Source organism: Armigeres subalbatus, chromosome 2 (genome assembly GCF_024139115.2).
Source record: "Armigeres subalbatus isolate Guangzhou_Male chromosome 2, GZ_Asu_2, whole genome shotgun sequence".
NCBI lineage: Eukaryota > Metazoa > Arthropoda > Insecta > Diptera > Culicidae > Armigeres > Armigeres subalbatus.
This window is the reverse complement of record NC_085140.1, coordinates 331,822,038-331,840,066: the sequence shown is the minus strand read 5'-3', so window position 1 is coordinate 331,840,066 and position 18,029 is coordinate 331,822,038. Positions and strand designations below refer to the sequence as shown.

General features: G+C 39.4%; 2 long non-coding RNA genes across 2 annotated transcripts; one reads left to right on the top strand and one right to left on the bottom strand.

Annotated features, from left to right (window-relative positions):
- The first annotated feature begins 1,478 nt into the window (after window positions 1-1,478).
- Window positions 1,479-8,663, top strand: LOC134212759 (uncharacterized). The gene is made up of 2 exons (XR_009979341.1): window positions 1,479-1,780; window positions 8,197-8,663. It is a non-coding gene; the product is annotated as an uncharacterized LOC134212759 (long non-coding RNA).
- A 152-nt stretch (window positions 8,664-8,815) lies between these two features.
- LOC134212760 (uncharacterized) lies at window positions 8,816-10,029 on the bottom strand. The gene is made up of 3 exons (XR_009979342.1): window positions 9,955-10,029; window positions 9,193-9,328; window positions 8,816-9,117 (listed from the first exon to the last, which is right to left on the bottom strand). It is a non-coding gene; the product is annotated as an uncharacterized LOC134212760 (long non-coding RNA).
- Window positions 10,030-18,029: the final 8,000 nt, after the last annotated feature.

The window sequence follows — 18,029 nt, the reverse complement described above, 5'->3', positions numbered from 1 at the left end:
AACATGATATGTACCTTAAAATAACTAAAAGGTATTTTCAGTGTACTGCTATAAAACTCGTTTATAGCAATCGATCAAGACCAATACCGATCTAATAAATGGTCCGGCGACTATCGGCCTCTTTTGATCGCAACCCTCCAAGCGTTAACACGCATTTCAACATCTCTCCGAAAACCCTTATTCTACTGTCCTCCGCGGATGATTAATACTTATTAGTATATAATATTTGGCGACGAGGAAAAAGTAAGTGAAAACTTAGATAAAGTGCGCGTGCATAAAATCGAGTGCCTTTTGCCCGTGTTGAACAACTTTGCCTTCGTTTGGAGTGAGCAGTTTTGCCCCGGCGGTGGCGCGATACCTGCAGTAGCAGCAAAGAATAAAATTGCCTCGGGCGGAGGTGCGGATTCTGCTGTAGTGGCAGCGAAAGGCCTGTGAAAAGAAATCGGAATTTTCCCGACGGGGACTGTCCGGAGAAACGGTATAGGTAAGAGAAAGGTTGAAAAGAAATGTGTTAGCACGATTTTGCCCAATAAAAGCCATATTGTGGCAGTGATCGAAACGAGGATCGAAAAACAAAATAACTACCCGAAAAAAAAATTTGAGGAAGATATTTTTCTTATATTAAATTGATTTTATTTTCCAATTTTATTAACTGGTGATTTTGATAACGAGCTTCGGCGGCTGAGACGGTGTGTTTTGTTCGCTGTACCGTAACGCCATTTTGTGTTCAGTGGAGTAAAAAAAAAGTGATTTTACGGGAGGAAAAGTGTTTCAAGTTTTATTAACGAGGCTTTTTCTTTATATTTCTCGCTTAACAATTGATTAGGGCCTACAATGAAAAGTAAACAAATTCAATTTTAACACCCTTCGATAGCATTCCCTAATAGCTACTAATAGTATAAAAATGTTCCGCATCTTCAATTAAATTACTTAAAAAAACTAATTTTAATTGGGCCTACAACGTGTTATTTTCAAAATATGTGTAGGTCCACCCTAAAAAACGGCCAAGCCACTCGTTGTTTTCTGTCTGGGATAAGCCTTCTCCAACTTCGGGCCGATAACGAGAATTTTCTCCGAACCGTTTTCGGCCCGACCTCGGAGAGAAAATTTCCCCTCCCGAAAAGCCTTATCCCGTGTTTACTTTCGAAAAATGCCATAAACAAAGGGTCTATGAATGACAAGCAAATGCAGAATGACTTATCAAGAAGGCCTATTCCGGAGAAAAAAATGAAAATAGACTTAAACTTTTATTTTGACGATTTCTTCACATTTTTGCATGTTTTCGATGCAATTAAGGTTATGGATGGATAGATAGTGCTGATTATGTGCTTTTAGGAGTTTTTGCTGCTTAAAATATCACAAACCTGGGAAATAGGAATAGAAATTGTGATACATTTTTTTCGAACGGCATTTTCTCAGTGTTTACGTTTTGGCTGTAGGCCCTTTTCAAATGTTATGCGAGATTTAACGAAGGTTTAGAGATCCGTCGGTACGGTGAAGGAAAATTTTAGCAGCTGTTTGGCCATTTTGTGCGGTTTCGCTGGCGGATATTGAAATCTGTTTTCAGTAGACAACTGTGTTTCCGTCTCGAGATCCGTGAGGATTTGTATCTATTGGTGTCGGATTGTTGCTGACTGGCCGTAACGATTACGACGAATACGACGACGATATTGGCGACGAGCAGCCGGTTGGCTAGACAATTCCTTTTCATTTTTGGAGTACAACCGTCGAAGTGTCTGGTAGCGTTGCCACGCTTCGGTAACAAGTTCATTCATAATTGGTAAGTCATTATTTTTTCCTTCATTGATTGATCATTGTTTCAAATTGCTTTATGATATTTTATTGTGTGAATTGTTTGGTTCATGAAAAGGTACATTATGTGTTAATACTGAACAATAGATCGTTTACCGCATAATTGGCGGATGTGCATTGTGTAAATTTGAATAGTTTTTTGACGATTTTTATTTTTTTGTGATTTTTTTTCGCTTTTTTTTGGTGAAGTTACATGAATGTATTTGACTTTCAATCTATATTGTGAAAAGTGTGTATAACAATAGGAGAATTTAGATCATTTTTTTGGAGCAAGCCATTTTGTTTTGATATTTTGCAATTTATATAGATTTTAATTTTTTGGGTTTAATATTTGCCTCAACTGAAATTATTTTTATTTATTTTAAAATTAAAGAAACGATGTGTTACGTAGTTCCGAATATTGATCCGTACCGCAAAGGACAAACATTTGCGTCCTGGTTCAAGCGACTAGGATATCATTTTCGCGTTGATAAAGTAGCGGAAGCGGACAGGAAAGATCAAATGTTTCTCCTAGGAGGTGATTTTCTATTCGAAGTAGCTCAGAGCTTGTATTTTAATGATCAATTGCTTGATGCAGCACCTTTTGAGATCGAAAAGCTGAAGCAAAAGCTGGACAAAATGGATTCAGCCTTAATCCAACGTTTCAAATTTGGGTCCCGAGTACAGCAACCTGGTGAAACAGCCAGTGATTTTCTTTTTTCGCTTAAACTCCAAGCTGAGTATTGCAACTTTAAACGTTATAAACAGGATCGCATACTTGATCGAATTCTCATTGGCTTGACGGATGACGCCTTGAGACAAAAGTTATTAGCGGAATATGGGGACAAATTGAATCTAGCTCAAGTTGAGAAAATGATATCTACATGGGAGTTAGCTGCTTCTAATGCAAAAACATTAACACAAGACAATTCTTTTGAACAAATCGCTTCTATTTTTGGAAGTTGTGGTAACCTTTTTCAACGTATGACAGATTCAAATCGAAGGCATGGTCCAGTGAAGTGCCGAGCAGGCTATAGACATTTTTCAGGGGATGACGAGCGCAACACAAAACCCTACAATAGGTACAGCAATCGTGTGAATCATCGTTCGCAGACCGGACGGGCTAGACAAGTGCGGCTCCAGGAACAGCGAAGAAGGTATCTGGATGCAGTGGATCACCCGGTGGAACTGAAGAGCGATGAACAACCAGCAATTGATCAGCGAGTGTGCTACTATTGTGGAGTTCGAGGACATGTTCGCAGGAGGTGCACGAATCTGGAACATTTCAAGAGGAGTCCGATCAACAACATCAACTTTGAAAAAACCTGTGCGAAAAATGACGATAATTTGTCGAATATGATGAGTTGTTTGGAAGACAAGAGTGATGATTCGGATCCAGGTGAATTACAGTGCATGCATGTTTCCTCCATTAACAAAAGTCATCCATGTTTACTAGAACTAGCTATTCAAGGCATCAATGTGCAGATGGAGATTGATAGTGGCTCTGACGTTTCCGTGATTGGAAAAAAAGCTATTTTTGGCTAATTTCGATGTTCCCCTGCAGAAAAGTTCTACTACTTTAATAGTGGTAAACGGTTCTCGATTGAAAATTGCTGGAGAAGTTATTGCTTCGGTTATTTTTCGGAATTGAAACTTCTAGTATTGGATAGTGATCATGATTTTATTCCTTTATTTGGGAGAACCTGGTTGAATGTTTTCTTTCCCAACTGGCGTAATATTTTTGATAAACAAGTAACTGGAAACAGAATAAATGAACGCAAGAACAACGAATTAATGATTTATGTCAAGACTAAATTGTCTGATGTTTTCATTAAAGATTTTTTGACTCCTATTAAAGGTAATGAAACCGAATTGGTTTTAAAAATTGACACACCTATTTATAGGAAAGCTTTTGACGTTCCCAATGCAATAAGGGATAATAGTGCTGATATTTGTTTGCGATTCCCATTGGAGCAGTCAGTTGCTGATTTGGAAAAGATTGTTAATGCTTGTGATGCTCCTGCTGTTATGGCAGAGCAACCAAAACAGTTGATTAATACGAAATGGATTCCTTCCACAAAACTTTTTGGTAGAATACACCAAGGATTTTTCTACTACAAACATCACGTTCATTTATTGAACGTTGATGGCTTTTCAAATTGGATGGAAATTAAGGTGAAGGTGGGTTGAGTACCAAAACAAAGCTTTGAAAGTGTTGGTACAATAAAAACTGTCATATATTGTAATAGTATTGGTGTAATATTTATAAAAAAGCAAATAATATTAGTAGGGTGGTTCAAAAAACGACCCAGCTCCACCACGCTCAATCGATTCCGTCCCATGCTCCGAGTGTATGCCAAAAGCCAATTTGAACAAAAACTGATTGGGCACAATAAGCCGGTTCAAGTTCGTATGAAAGCTAAACCTTTCAGTACACTGACTACAGTGCCTCTCCTCCAAACGCTGGCGAAAAGAGAACCCACATAGCTGAATGAAAACCGCACCTTGGTAAAGATCCATTGATTACGTAACGCAAGAAAAAGAATTTTATACCCCGCTCACTCCTTGGCTCACTTCCATGTCACACTTTTTGTATGAAGTATCTACGCCTGGTGCGATAGGAATGGACGTGGAATTTTCGCTGTGTCAAATAGCTAAATTTTTATTAAACTCTCTATGTTCATAAAATGTGTAACTCATGAAACTGGCAAGCCTCCCCAATATTACTAGTACTACCTGGACATCGATAATGCTGCTTAGAAGAAGATTCAGTTCCAGCTGCTGCGAACAAATGATGACCAAATGGACGGTGTTCAAGTTAAAGGACGTAAGGACAATGCAAAGTACTAATTCTGCGATAGTTGTTGGCGATACAATTAAGAGCTGAAAATCATCATCATCCAATGGGTAAAGCGCGTCAATACACTGCGAAAGATCACTACGCTGAAAACCGCTGGACGCTGATTCAAACGTTCTTCTACCTGTAACAGGCAATACAAAGTGGATAAGGAATGGTATTCGTAAGTTCAAACTACATTCGGTGAGTACTTTATATTCATCTTCTTTTGCATATTGATTATATTTCATACTCGAGCACGCGAATATGTTCTGTACATAGCAAACCATCAATAGTATTCCAGGAACCCGCACGTACTGAAAGTTTGAAACGATGCTCTGTAGGAGATAAGTTCACTCTGCAAAGTTTCACAAATGGTTAGCTCCTTTTTTGGCTCATACATTTTTTTTATAGATGTAGAACGAGAAAAAACAAAAATCGCAAATAATTACGTGAAACAAAATTAAGTAAATTTTTATTAGTATAATTGTTTTCTTGCACTATGGTTCGTTTTGTGTGTTAATGACCCGAGATAAATTGTTTTTTTTTAACTGCGTAGAAAGTATTTGAATAACAATTTCAACATTTTTCTTCAATACTAACAATATAAAAACCACAAAAGTATTGCTTATTTTACACAGTGGCAGTGACTTTGAATAGGTAAGTCATTAATTAATTATGATTAAGGTAAACTCGTTAAAAATTTCTCATATCTTGTAACAAAATTAGTTTTTTTCTGCAATTATTTGCACAACGAAGTGCAATACTGCATACTCATTCATTCTCTGATTATATTGTGAATGGTAAGAAATATGTATTTAGTGTGTTGAGCACTAGTGAACATATATGATCAATATCATCATTGCATTTAATTTGTATTTTATGAAGCTGATTTTTACTTGTCATAGGACGGGATGGTGATGTTCCCTTTAATAGACCTTTCCCGTAGGAAAATATTGTTTTGCTCAAATGGTTCTTTTTATTTCAAATGTATTTTTTAAATATACAAATCTGTTCAAGAAACTCAAAATAATTTCTCATGACAGTTAGGGATGCAGGCACACACTCGCTAAATCAATTCATGCTCTCCAATTTTGTGTGATCCTAAGTAGATTATAACACATTGCTTCGTATAACGTAGGGATACCCAAAGTTTTGGTAATTCTTTTGGGATTTTCAGGCAATGGGTGGAATCCTAGGTGCAGATTTTAAGAAAGCGCGGAGAATACGATATTGAACAAAACAGGGTAATTGTAAAATTATTTCAAGATGTATCTAAATAAATCCTTCCACAATACTTATCAACATACCACCATTAATATTTACCCAACTCTATGGTCTTCATGACCAATATTGGCTTACTAGCAAATTAATTGTACATTAGTACGCATGTTCACGGTGATGTGACGTTCATGATGCACTACGTGTCTAGTTACATGTTTTGAATCTCGCTCATTACAAAAACATATACAGATATCAATATTTCCCTTACAATTTCAATTAGAAACAAAAAGGGGGAAGGGAATTAAATATTTAACTTTCTTTCTCGTTTCAGAGAGCGATCAATGGCGCTTAAACCTAGGCTTATTAGCCAGGGCAAGTTTAATAGCTTCGCCCCATCCCAGCAAAATCATCAATGGAGTGACATAAATTTCTTAGCATGGTCATTCCCAACGTATATTCAATCTTATCATATCATTTGCTTATGATGATACTCCTAAACTATATTCCTCCCAACCATCCAACTCCTTGACATCTATGAGGGCGTCGGTGAGTCGCTGGCCTCTCTTTAAGTAGATGTCATATCATCATTTCCTTCCCTTCCCTAGTAACGGAGAAGATGGGCGTGGCCAGCAATGGTAGCTTTCATGCTTTATCATTTTGGACCTCCAATTGGATTGGTATTAATTCCCAAATAGTAATCCATAAGCAGTTGGGGTAAGAAAGATAAAGAATATACATGACAGCTATCAGTATGCAATCTACGAAATACTCCGTTACAACGCAACGCAACGCAACGCAACGCAACGCGCAAGTATCTACGCCTGGTGCGATAGATATCACAGACCAATTCTGGCTATTTTGTTGAATTAAACGTTTCACTGATGCTTTCCGAGAAGCCTAATTATCAGGATTTGGCAACCTCGAATAAAATCGACTCACAACTATTGGAACGACAATTCAATATGCATTGTCTATAGAGTCAAAGTTCTTGAATTTTTCATCCAATCACATGGTCTGCCCCCTCGCCAGGGCCCAATGACGAAGCGCCACAATCAGAATAATGTAAAATTCAACCTCGCCATATCAACTGTCATACAAACCTGAAACGACCTGTGCACTGTAAGCCCCTATTCAAACCAGCCCAAACCATCGGAAGACACCCAGAATATGAAACATATTTGACTGAGCGTGGCGGAGCAAAATAATTTTTGAGCCACCCTAAAAATTAGTTTGCTGCTGCCGCTGCCGGTGTTTACATTCGCTCCGCGATCAGTTTTTAGTGGGTTTTTTCGATCAAAAATAGCAGTTTATATTAAGTTTTCGCTTCAAACAAGTGACTGATTTCAAAAAGTGATGTTTAATTGGCATTCCATCAACATTTCGGGCTGCTCATGTGCGGAGAAGTGTGTGAAAACTTGATTTTTTCAATGCCCTTTAAGAGGAAGTGAAGTGCAGTGATAAGCCCACCAAATCGCGAACGGCTATTAAATTGGCACGAAGCTGCTGATTTATTCTATAATTCGAGCCGAAATGCAAAGGATTCTTTGAAGAAACATGTTAATTATTACGGGAAGTAAATAAATATGCTGTGAGCAGGTTAGTAATTTGAATATTAAACTTTTGTTCGATGCTGTTCGATGCATTCGAATGTTGGTGGGAAAAGAGTGCGGGAGGTGTGGTAACGACCCGTGGAAGGTCCGGTGCCATATTGACGGCCATCGTGGTACTCTTCCAACTATGTCCTTAAATGGATGAAAAATAGAAAGGAATGTAAAAAATTGATAAAACTACTGTTAGCATATTTGGCTAAATTTGGGTTTCCAGACAGAATGTCAAGTAGTGGTCCTCTATTAAGTCCTTACTTTTTTGAGAGGCAAGGAATATGGGGTTTAAACAGTCATCCGTATAATCTTGCTATTAATGGCAAGGCGGAGAGAATAGTTCGAATGGTTAAAGATGTAATTAGAATGTTTTTACTTGACCCAAAATGCTTATACGCTAAACTGGAGGATCTAATTGGACTATTTTTAATAAATTTTAAAAATGATATGACGATGGAAGGATTTATTTCTTCTCAGAAGGTTTTAGGCTATACTTTCAAATTGTTAATCTATATGATTAATGTAAAGAAATACAACAATAACAGTAAAGTACCATTAATAAGCTGTGATTATCTCAATGATGAATTAATTACTGGATCTAATGATGATATTGGCAAAAAGCATAGAAAAGATCTTTTGGACAGCCTGATGGCTGATGATGCCTTATGGTACAGGAACAGTAACCCTCAGGATAAATGGTTGTATGCTAATTTTCGTAAACGTATTTGTAAAAATATTTTACAGACTACAGTTGGAGGCAGAATGACGGCCACGATACTCCGAAGTCAAATGAAGGCCATTGGCGATGCGCGCGTCCGGAGATGTCAATCGATGATGGTACATGTCGATCCCTATGTCGATGATCCCGATCCATTACCACAACGAAGAACGCGTGTCGATGATGAGTCAGCGAAAAGCTCTTCCGGGGATTCTCGGAGTGAGCATTGTGGGGGTTCCAGTCGCCGGTCAAACCGCATCGGAAAAAGAATAAGTGAATCGAATTTGGCGCTCGATGGCCTGCCGAGGCATTCGAAAAGAACAAGAAGAAAGAATATTTTAAGCGAATTTGAATCATTTTAGTTTTAAATGATCGACCCGGATAAAAAATATCATTAAAATATCATAAATTTTATTGTTACAACACCATTTAAAACATAATTTTTACCATTGAATATAATGGAATTTTGACAATAAAATCACATAAGAAATAATGGTTTTCCACGATAAAATGAATGGTAAATGGGACTTTTACAATTAAAAAGGGGGGTTGTTATGTATCTTTACAATAAAAAAATCGAAAATTTTCCATACAAAATTCGGAGCAAAACAATTGATTTTACGGTTCTTCAATGGGATGATTTCGAGCGACAAAACAATAGAAAACATTGTGTTTTAAATGTTTTTAATTACTGTTTCTATTGTTTTACAATAGAAATACAACAGGATTTAGAATACATTATACTCCAGTAGTACAATAAAAATACAATACAATTAATTGTTTTACTAATTATTTTATTTTCTTCCGGTTGTTTAGCATATCTTTAGACGAATCCAGCGCACTACTTCCAAAGTTAAGTGGGTTGTCTGTATCTGGAGAAAAATCCAACATCGGTTTGAAAAGCGTACTAACTTTGTTCCGAATAGACAATACATATAGATATAAACCTGTGAAAAATGTAAATTATAAAAGAATGTCAGTTTTATTAGAAAAAATACGTCGAGAAGAAAAGAAGAAAATACCTGCATCAGCTCTTATTGGTTTTCCGTTTTTCTTCATAATTCTTCCCGTTGGTGAGATTGGCCAATGGTAGCCACTGAACGATCTTGAATCAGTGACCTGCAAGCAGCAGTATTTTATTTACCATAAGCTTCATTTCTGTAAAGGAACGAAGGTACATGTTACCAGGCATGTCATCAGGTATTATGATGATAAAATTTTCATTTATTTTTTGTTCGGGATGAACCACTGCGTTCATTATGTACATTGAACTTTTGTAGTATAAGATAACGATTACCGGTGGTGAGTATACACCGTTTGTCAGCGCAGTATCATTACTTGACACTTTATCGGTCGCTACTAAACGCGCTGTTAAAACAGTAGCGCAACTGACAGGTGACCAAATTGACCAAATAACAGCGCTACTATTTGATGAACTATCAAACGTCGAACGTCACCGTTAGGGCCGATGCCCACGTAGCGTTTTTTCATCGCTGCGTGCACGTGGCGTTGAAAAAACGCAGGTGTGCATCGGTGCGGCGACGCTGCGTTACCGCTTGTTCCCGATGCACACATGCGTCCTTTTAACGCCGTGTGCACGCAGCGTTGAAAAGACGCTACGTGGGCATCGGGCCTTACGGAATGCAGCCACCAAAATGATAACCGAAAATAGTGACCGATGCGAAAAAGAGTGACAAATCTAAAATGACAGTACAGTGAGGGTGATCAAAATTCTCGCGCCCAGTGATGATGCTCTAACGCGCTTCAACACTTTAGATACTTACCACGGGACAGAAGCCATAGTGATCTACCGCTTGCCCAGAAGCAGAAACTGTAATAACTGTAATTTCATTATTTTCATCTCTTCACTAATTATAAACAAAACTGTACACGCTCAAATGAATCCAGCCATTCTCCGAGTAAAATGATAAGTAAAAGTTTTTGTTCCCTTTCATTTTTTTTAAATCAAATTTGTATTGCATAACATTTCTAGACCTGCAATATGAAAATATACTTGAGAATCGGTATAACATTTTTATTTATTTAACAAGCAAAGCTATTGTAATTTTATTGTTTTCAATTACGTACGTACAATAAAGATCTTTTACAACCGTGAACATTTTACAATAAGCATACAATAGTTTGTATTGTTTGCCACACAATCTATTGTATTTCAATGGGTTATGTCATACAAGTTACTGTAAATTTTTATCCGGGATGTTTTTCTGTAAATATTTGCGAATAATTTTCCCTTCTAAGTCTTATAGACTATCTGAAATCTTGAAAAAGGGAAGGATTGATATGTACCTTAAAATAACTAAAAGGTATTTTCAGTGTACTGCTATAAAACTCGTTTATAGCAATCGATCAAGACCAATACCGATCTAATAAATGGTCCGGCGACTGTCGGCCTCTTTCAACACGAACCACCAAGCGAGTAACACCTTTCTACAACAGCTCCGAAATCCTTCAAGTATTATTACACTTTTATTAATTAATCGTTTCCTCCGCGAGTATTCTCCGTTCGATTCCGTCTACCTCAGTCGCTCTTGCCGGTTATAATAATTCTACTGGGTATTGTCCGTTGACTTTTGTTCAGTATGAAAAAGCACTGGATGAAAACAGTGAAATTGTCTATTTCAATCTTCGAATGTTTCAGTCGTTTTCCTGATTACATATTCAGATTTTTAGATCTTTGCTGATTAAAAGATATTTATTTATCACATTTTCTGATATCCCAGTTGTTTTTTTTAGATGCTAGAGCAGACTCAGATCCTTCCGATTTAGATTATTGTCATAAACTAAATCACAAATTCATAATATTCGCACATTCGATAGACCCTCCAGGATATTTAACGCAAAAATTCTCCAGTCTGACATATAAACTCAACTCAATAATCCTTGGCATGACTAGATTCTCTAAAACTTACGTGTAGTGGCAAAGTCCACTCGGTAGAAAGGTAAATCCCACTGGTTGGGTTCTCATTTCCAACTGCGCCTGAGTGATCAATGTATTGAGTTTAAGAAGAATAAACAGTTTGTTATAGTTTGACTACCAACTGAACTAGACGTCTCATTCCCTGTGCAAATTTAAAAAAAACCCATATAGTTGAACATTACATTACGGAAATTGCCTGTTTTCTCAAAATTATTCAAACCATCATTCTTTAAATGCAGTTGACTCTCTAGCCTTCCCAAGTTAACCTTTTCTCTTAGTATTTGGACCTCTTTCGCCGGGACGACAGTCACCTCCTTCGAAGTACTCGTTCTCAGTAAAGCGTTGACCAAATTTCATGACCGGGGGGGGGGGGCAGCAGGGACTATGTCCAAGGAATTGACGATACCTCCCCAGGCCATCTGTGAGTTGTGGCGCCTGCCTAGGATGTGGTGGGGTTTGACAGTGGGCCCTGTTAAACCTCTATAAAAAGCTGCATGTATCCGCAAGTAGGCCCCACCAAAGCGACCGTGTGCCGCTCAAAGCGCACAAGCCCACGTCCTGGTGTTGGGTGGGACGCTAAACAGCCCTGACACGACGGCCCTCCGACGAGACAGGAGGTTTGCGCAGGCCCAATAAGCCGCCTGGAAAACCAATATATACGAACAATATAAGAGATAATGCGACTCGATATAATCGGCAAAGACCTAGGCGACGAATAAAGGATCACGATTGGAAGCTTGGAACATGGAACTGCAAATTGCTAGGTTTTGCAGGATGCGACAGGATGATCGACGATGAATTACATACCCGCCACTTCGACGTCGTGGCGCTGCAGGCGATTTGTTGAACAGGACAGAAAGTGTGGAAAAGCGGGCATCGGGCGTCTACCTTCTACCAAAGCTGTGGCACCACCAACGAGTTGGGAACCGGCTTCATAGTGCTGGGTAAGATGCGCCAACGCGTGATTGGGTGGCAGCCAATCAACGCAAGGATGTGCAAGCTGAGGATTAAAGGCCGTTTCTTCAACTATAGCATCATCAACGTGCACTGCCCACACGAAGGGAGACCCGACGACAAGAAAGAAGCGTTCTACGCACAGCTGGAGCAAACATACGATGGATGCCCACGGCGGGACGTCAAAATCGTCATCGGTGACATGAACGCGCAGGTAGGAAGGGAGGAAATGTATAGACCGGTCATCGGACCGGATAGTCTGCACACCGTATCGAATGACAACGGCCAACGATGCATAAATTTCGCAGCCTCCCGCGGAATGGTAGTCCGAAGCACCTTCTTTCCCCGCAAAAATATCCACAAGGCCACATGGAGATCACCTAACCAAGAAACGGAAAACCAAATCGACCACGTTCTAATCGACGGTAAATTCTTCTCCGACATCACGAACGTCCGCACTTACCGCAGTGCAAATATTGCAGGCCTGGTAGCGAGTCACTTTTTAGTGACTTGGTCACTATTTTGAGTCTAGTCACTAAAAAGTTACTATTTGCATCCAAAAGTCACTAAAGTCACTATTTTTAGGAAAATAGTCACTAAATTCACTATTTTCGCACCACCTATTGAAAAAAAAGTTCAAAATAAAAATCATTTGTACCTACTTTTATTATCAACCGAATCGAAAGTAAATTTTTGTACAAAATGAATTGTTTGGGGATCACAATCTCGAGTGATCAGATTGAGGACTTTTTTGGTATCCCAAATTACGATTATTTTTTGTATGCATGTTTCCTGAACGTTTTAGTTGGAAATAATTGTAAAGCCATCTCTTCTTTATTAAGCTCCATACAAGTGGAGTGGCTTTATAATGATTTCTAATATTATAGTTTGCAACTATATTTTATCAAACGTGCCTTTTCAATAAACATCCATTCAAAAAACAATCCATAATTAAAAAAATAAGGTAATTTTAGGCTGGGATGCCAAAAATTTCCTCAATCGCTAGAAATCGAGACTTTGATCCTCAAGCATGACCATTTTGTATGAAAATCAGCGAATGTTTTATAATTATTTCCAGGGGTCTATTGTGAAAATCGTCAGGTTACTTTCGATTCAGGTCAACTGCGGTCTTGCTCTTCACGAATGGAATTTGTTAAAATGCGAATTGCAGACTTCCAGTACAGAGTACATAATTGAGTATTATAGAAACCTGCTACAGATAAGCGTAAACATCTTCCTGTGATGCAAAACACCTTTTAGCTGGCAGATTCGCTTCGTCAAATCAGCATTCTGGTATAGGTTATGCATGGAGACGCGTAGTACATTGTTAACTTCTTCACTTACTTTTAACTCTTGTTATTGGAAAAATCTACCTGTTGCTGGAAAAATCGTATTTTAAAATCATTTGTATGAAAAAAATTTACATGAGGGGTGGGGGATCGAAAAATTGCTTATGTAATATGCGTACGACCCCATTGGATCATTCATTACCATTGTTTTACAATTTCACAGAAAATATTATTACCACAATGCTGTAGAACTTGCTTCAAATCGTTGCTTAAATTTTAAACTTGTACCTCACTACCTGTGACGCCGGGTGTATACATTTTTGTAATGTGACTAAATCAAGACAAAATTTTCAAAACGACTATCTGCTTTTGTAAACAAAGATTCAAACGATGATTTGACGAATCTGATAGCTCTCCCACGCAAACCAACACCACCAATAGGTAGGTGAAGGTTTCCGCTACCTGTTGATGGTGTTGGTTTGCGTGGGAGAGTTATCAGATTCGTCAAATCGTCGTTTGAATCTTTGTTTTCAAAAGCAGATAAGTCGTTTTGAAAAGTTCCATCCTTTTCCTGGTAACCGTGAAAATAGGCGTATCCTATAATATAACGTTCTAGATAAGGATTAAGGATAAACATGAGGATAGTTTTTAGTCTACGAATTACACCGTAGCAATGCTAATGCAACTTGTAGCTCGCTATCTGGTTATAAACTTCATACAAAAGTCACTATTTGGTCACTTTTCCTGCAACTGAAAGTCACTATTAGGTCACTTTTTTAATCATCGTTGGTCACTAAGTCCCTATTTTGAATGACATTCATCGCTACCAGGCCTGATATTGGACCCGACCACTACCTCGTTGCAGTATGCCTGCGCTCAAAGCTCTCGACGGTGTACAACACGCGTCGAAGTCGGACGCCGCGGCTTAATATTGGGCGGCTACAAGACGGGGCGAACGAGGCACGATATAAACAGGCGCGGAATAGACAAAACTCGATTTTCCGGAGGAAAAAGCGTCAGCAGGAAGATCGAGACCGTGAAGAGACGGAGCAACTGTACCGCGCTAATAACACACGAAAGTTCTATGAGAAGTTGAACCGTTCACGTAAGGGCCACGTGCCACAGCCTGATATGTGTAAGGACATAAACGGGAACCTTCTTACGAACGAGCGTGAGGTGATCCAAAGGTGGCGGCAGCACTACGAAGAGCACCTGAATGGCAATGTGGCAGACGAAGATGGCGGTATGGTGATGGACCTGGGGGAACGCGCGCAGGACATAATTCTACCGGCTCCGGATCTCCAAGAAATCCAGGAGGAGATTGGCCGGCTGAAGAACAACAAAGCCCCTGGGGTTGACCAACTACCAACACGATGGTGAGGCACTGGCTAGAGCGCTGCACTGGGTCATTACCAAGATTTGGGAGGAGGAAGTTTTGCCGCAGGAGTGGATGGAAGGTGTCGTGTGTCCCATCTACAAAAAGGGCGATAAGCTGGATTGTAGCAACTACCGCGCAATCTCATTGCTGAACGCCGCCTACAAGGTACTCTCCCAAATTTTATGCCGTCGACTAGCACCAATTGCAAGGGAGTTCGTGGGGCAGTACCAGGCGGGTTTTATGGGCGAACGCTCCACCACGGACCAGGTGTTCGTCATTCGCCAAGTACTGCAGAAGTGCCGCGAATACAACGTGCCCACACATCATCTATTTATCAACTTCAAAGCCGCATATGATACAATCGATCGGAACCAGCTATGGCAGCTAATGCACGAACACGGTTTTCCGGATAAACTGACACGGTTGATCAAAGCGACGATGGATCGGGTGATGTGCGTAGTTCGAGTTTCAGGGGCATTCTCGAGTCCCTTCGAAACCCGCAGAGGGTTACAGCAAGGTGATGGTCTTTCGTGTCTGCTATTCTACATCGCTTTGGAAGGGGTAATACGAAGAGCAAGGATTAACACGAGTGGTACAATTTTCAATAAGTCCGTCCAGCTATTTGGCTTCGCCGACGACATAGATATTATGGCACGTAACTTTGAGAAGATGGAGGAAACCTACATCAGACTGAAGAGGGAAGCCAAGCGGATCGGACTAGTCATCAACACGTCGAAGACGAAGTACATGATAGGAAGAGGTTCAAGAGAAGACAATGTGAGCCACCCACCGCGAGTTGGCATCGGTGGTGACGAAATCGAGGTGGTAGAAGAATTTGTGTACTTGGGCTCACTGGTGACTGCCGAAAATGATACCAGCAGAGAAATTCGGAGACGTATAGTGGCTGGAAATCGTACATAATTTGGACTCCGCAAGACGCTCCGATCGAATAGAGTTCGCCGCCGTACCAAACTGACCATCTACAAAACGCTCATTAGACCGGTAGTCCTCTACGGACACGAGACCTGGACGATGTTCGTGGAGGACCAACGCGCACTCGGAGTTTTCGAAAGGAAAGTGCTGCGTACCATCTATGGTGGGGTGCAGATGGCGGACGGTACGTGGAGGAGGCGAATGAACCACGAGTTGCAAGAGCTGCTGGGAAAACACCGCGAAAATCGGACGACTGCGGTGGGCCGGGCACGTAGCCAGAATGTCGGACAATAACCCGGTGAAAATGGTTCTCGACAACGATCCGACGGGTACAAGAAGGCGAGGTGCGCAGCGGGCAAGGTGGATCGATCAGGTGGAAGACGACTTGCGGACCCTCCGTAGACTGCGTGGTTGGCGACGTGTAGCCGTGGACCGAGCCGAATGGAGAAGACTCTTATATACCGCACAGGCCACTTCGGCCTTAGTCTGATTAAATAATAATAATGTTTTTGTCATTGGACCCATTAATTTTTTTCTGCTATCGGAAATTCGGTTTCAGAGATATCTGTGAAATACGAATATGAGACATATTTTCAGACTACTAATGAAGAATTGTCACACCAATATCTCAGCCGTCAATGACCCGATTTGAACTCTTTTGGGCTTAAACAGAAGCTGTAATATTGCCATTTAAGGCGGCAAATCAAATCTGCAGTCTTTTTGTATTTTTTTAAAATTGTTAAATTTCCAGAAATATTCCTTTTTTCATTTTGAAATCGATAAAAGCATGATAATATCAGTTATTTTATATTCAATTGAAGGTCATATGCATAGAAATTGTAATATATGCACTGGGCACATACAACCATTCAAAAGTGTAAGAAGGGTTGCGTTCACTGTAGGTGGATTAAGTTGGGTTTTTTCTATCGGGTGTTCGGTTTCAGAGATATCGGTAACATACAAACATGTGACATATTTTCAGAAAACTAATATAATATTGTCACATTAATATCGCAGCCATCTATGATCAGATTTGAACTCATTTGTGACCAAATGGAAGTAAAATCAGCAGTGATTCAAATCGTTCGGGGCTGTCAGTTTGAATATGAATCTGAAACATTCATTTTCCCAGCAGCTGTTCTAGATTCATTTTTTATACCAGTCAAATGTCAAAAAAATAAAACTGGTATAACGCTCCGTTCTATTTTCTGCAGATTTGAACCACGAGATTCAAATATTTTCCAATTGTTTTGGTGTATGAATGCGTCATTTTATCTACACATCAATCCACTTTGCAATTACAGCGCGCCTTTCTTGGCAGCAACATAATGATTTCATTTAATTGAAAATTTGAAAAAACATGAATGGAACACTGCTGGGAAACCCGCGAGTTTGTTCTATTTTGCTCTAGATTAAAACTAGAATAGTGGTCGAAAATTCAGAATGAGACCACAGACAAACAGACATAACACATTGAACATTCACTCATCAAATTAATCGTCATTCAAACACTAACGACATCTGTCGATTCCAGTTAGTTGGGCAAATTACGAACCAGATGGCGGTAGTGAGCAAACGTCAGACTCGAGCAAATCCGATGCGAGCGCCACGAGTTATCGATTGGCCAACTAATGATTATTTGAATCGACCAGTAAATCATTGAACGATGGAAATTTGACGAGTGTTATGTCTGTTTGTCTGTGATGAGACTGAATCACTACTGATTTCTTTACCCTGAGGGTAAAATCAGCAGTGATTCAAATCGTTCGGGGCTGTCAGTTTGAATATGAATCTGAAACATTCATTTTCCCAGCAGCTCTTTTAGATTCATTTTTTATACCAGTCAAATGTCAGTAACAGTAACTTGGCAATAACATTTCAATTAATTGAAAATTTGAAAAACATGTATAGAACACTGCTGGGGAAACCCGCGAGTTTGTTCTATTTTGCTCCAGATTAAAACTAGAATAGTGGTCGAAAATTTAGAATGAGACTGAATCACTACTGATTTCACTCTAATATTGCCCTTAAATACATTAACTTTCTTTTTTCTCAATCGGACAGTGGGCTCCAGATATTTTGTGGTCAGACATTGGGTTCTGAAGATACCTACCTCAAGATTAAGAGCATAAGACATTCCATATGTCATACATTTTCATCTGATCAAAGTTCCGTTGGTGGCAAGTTGAATCTGCAGCCTTTGTGTATTTTTATTTGAGCTCTCTTAACTATAAGCGGAAGCTAGAATATTGCCATGGAATGCTTTTTTGCAATCGGATATAGGATACTGCGGATATCTCTGAAATGCGATCAAAATGTACTAACTAAAGCTATACGACCTTTTTTTTTAGTATAAAAATCTCAGTT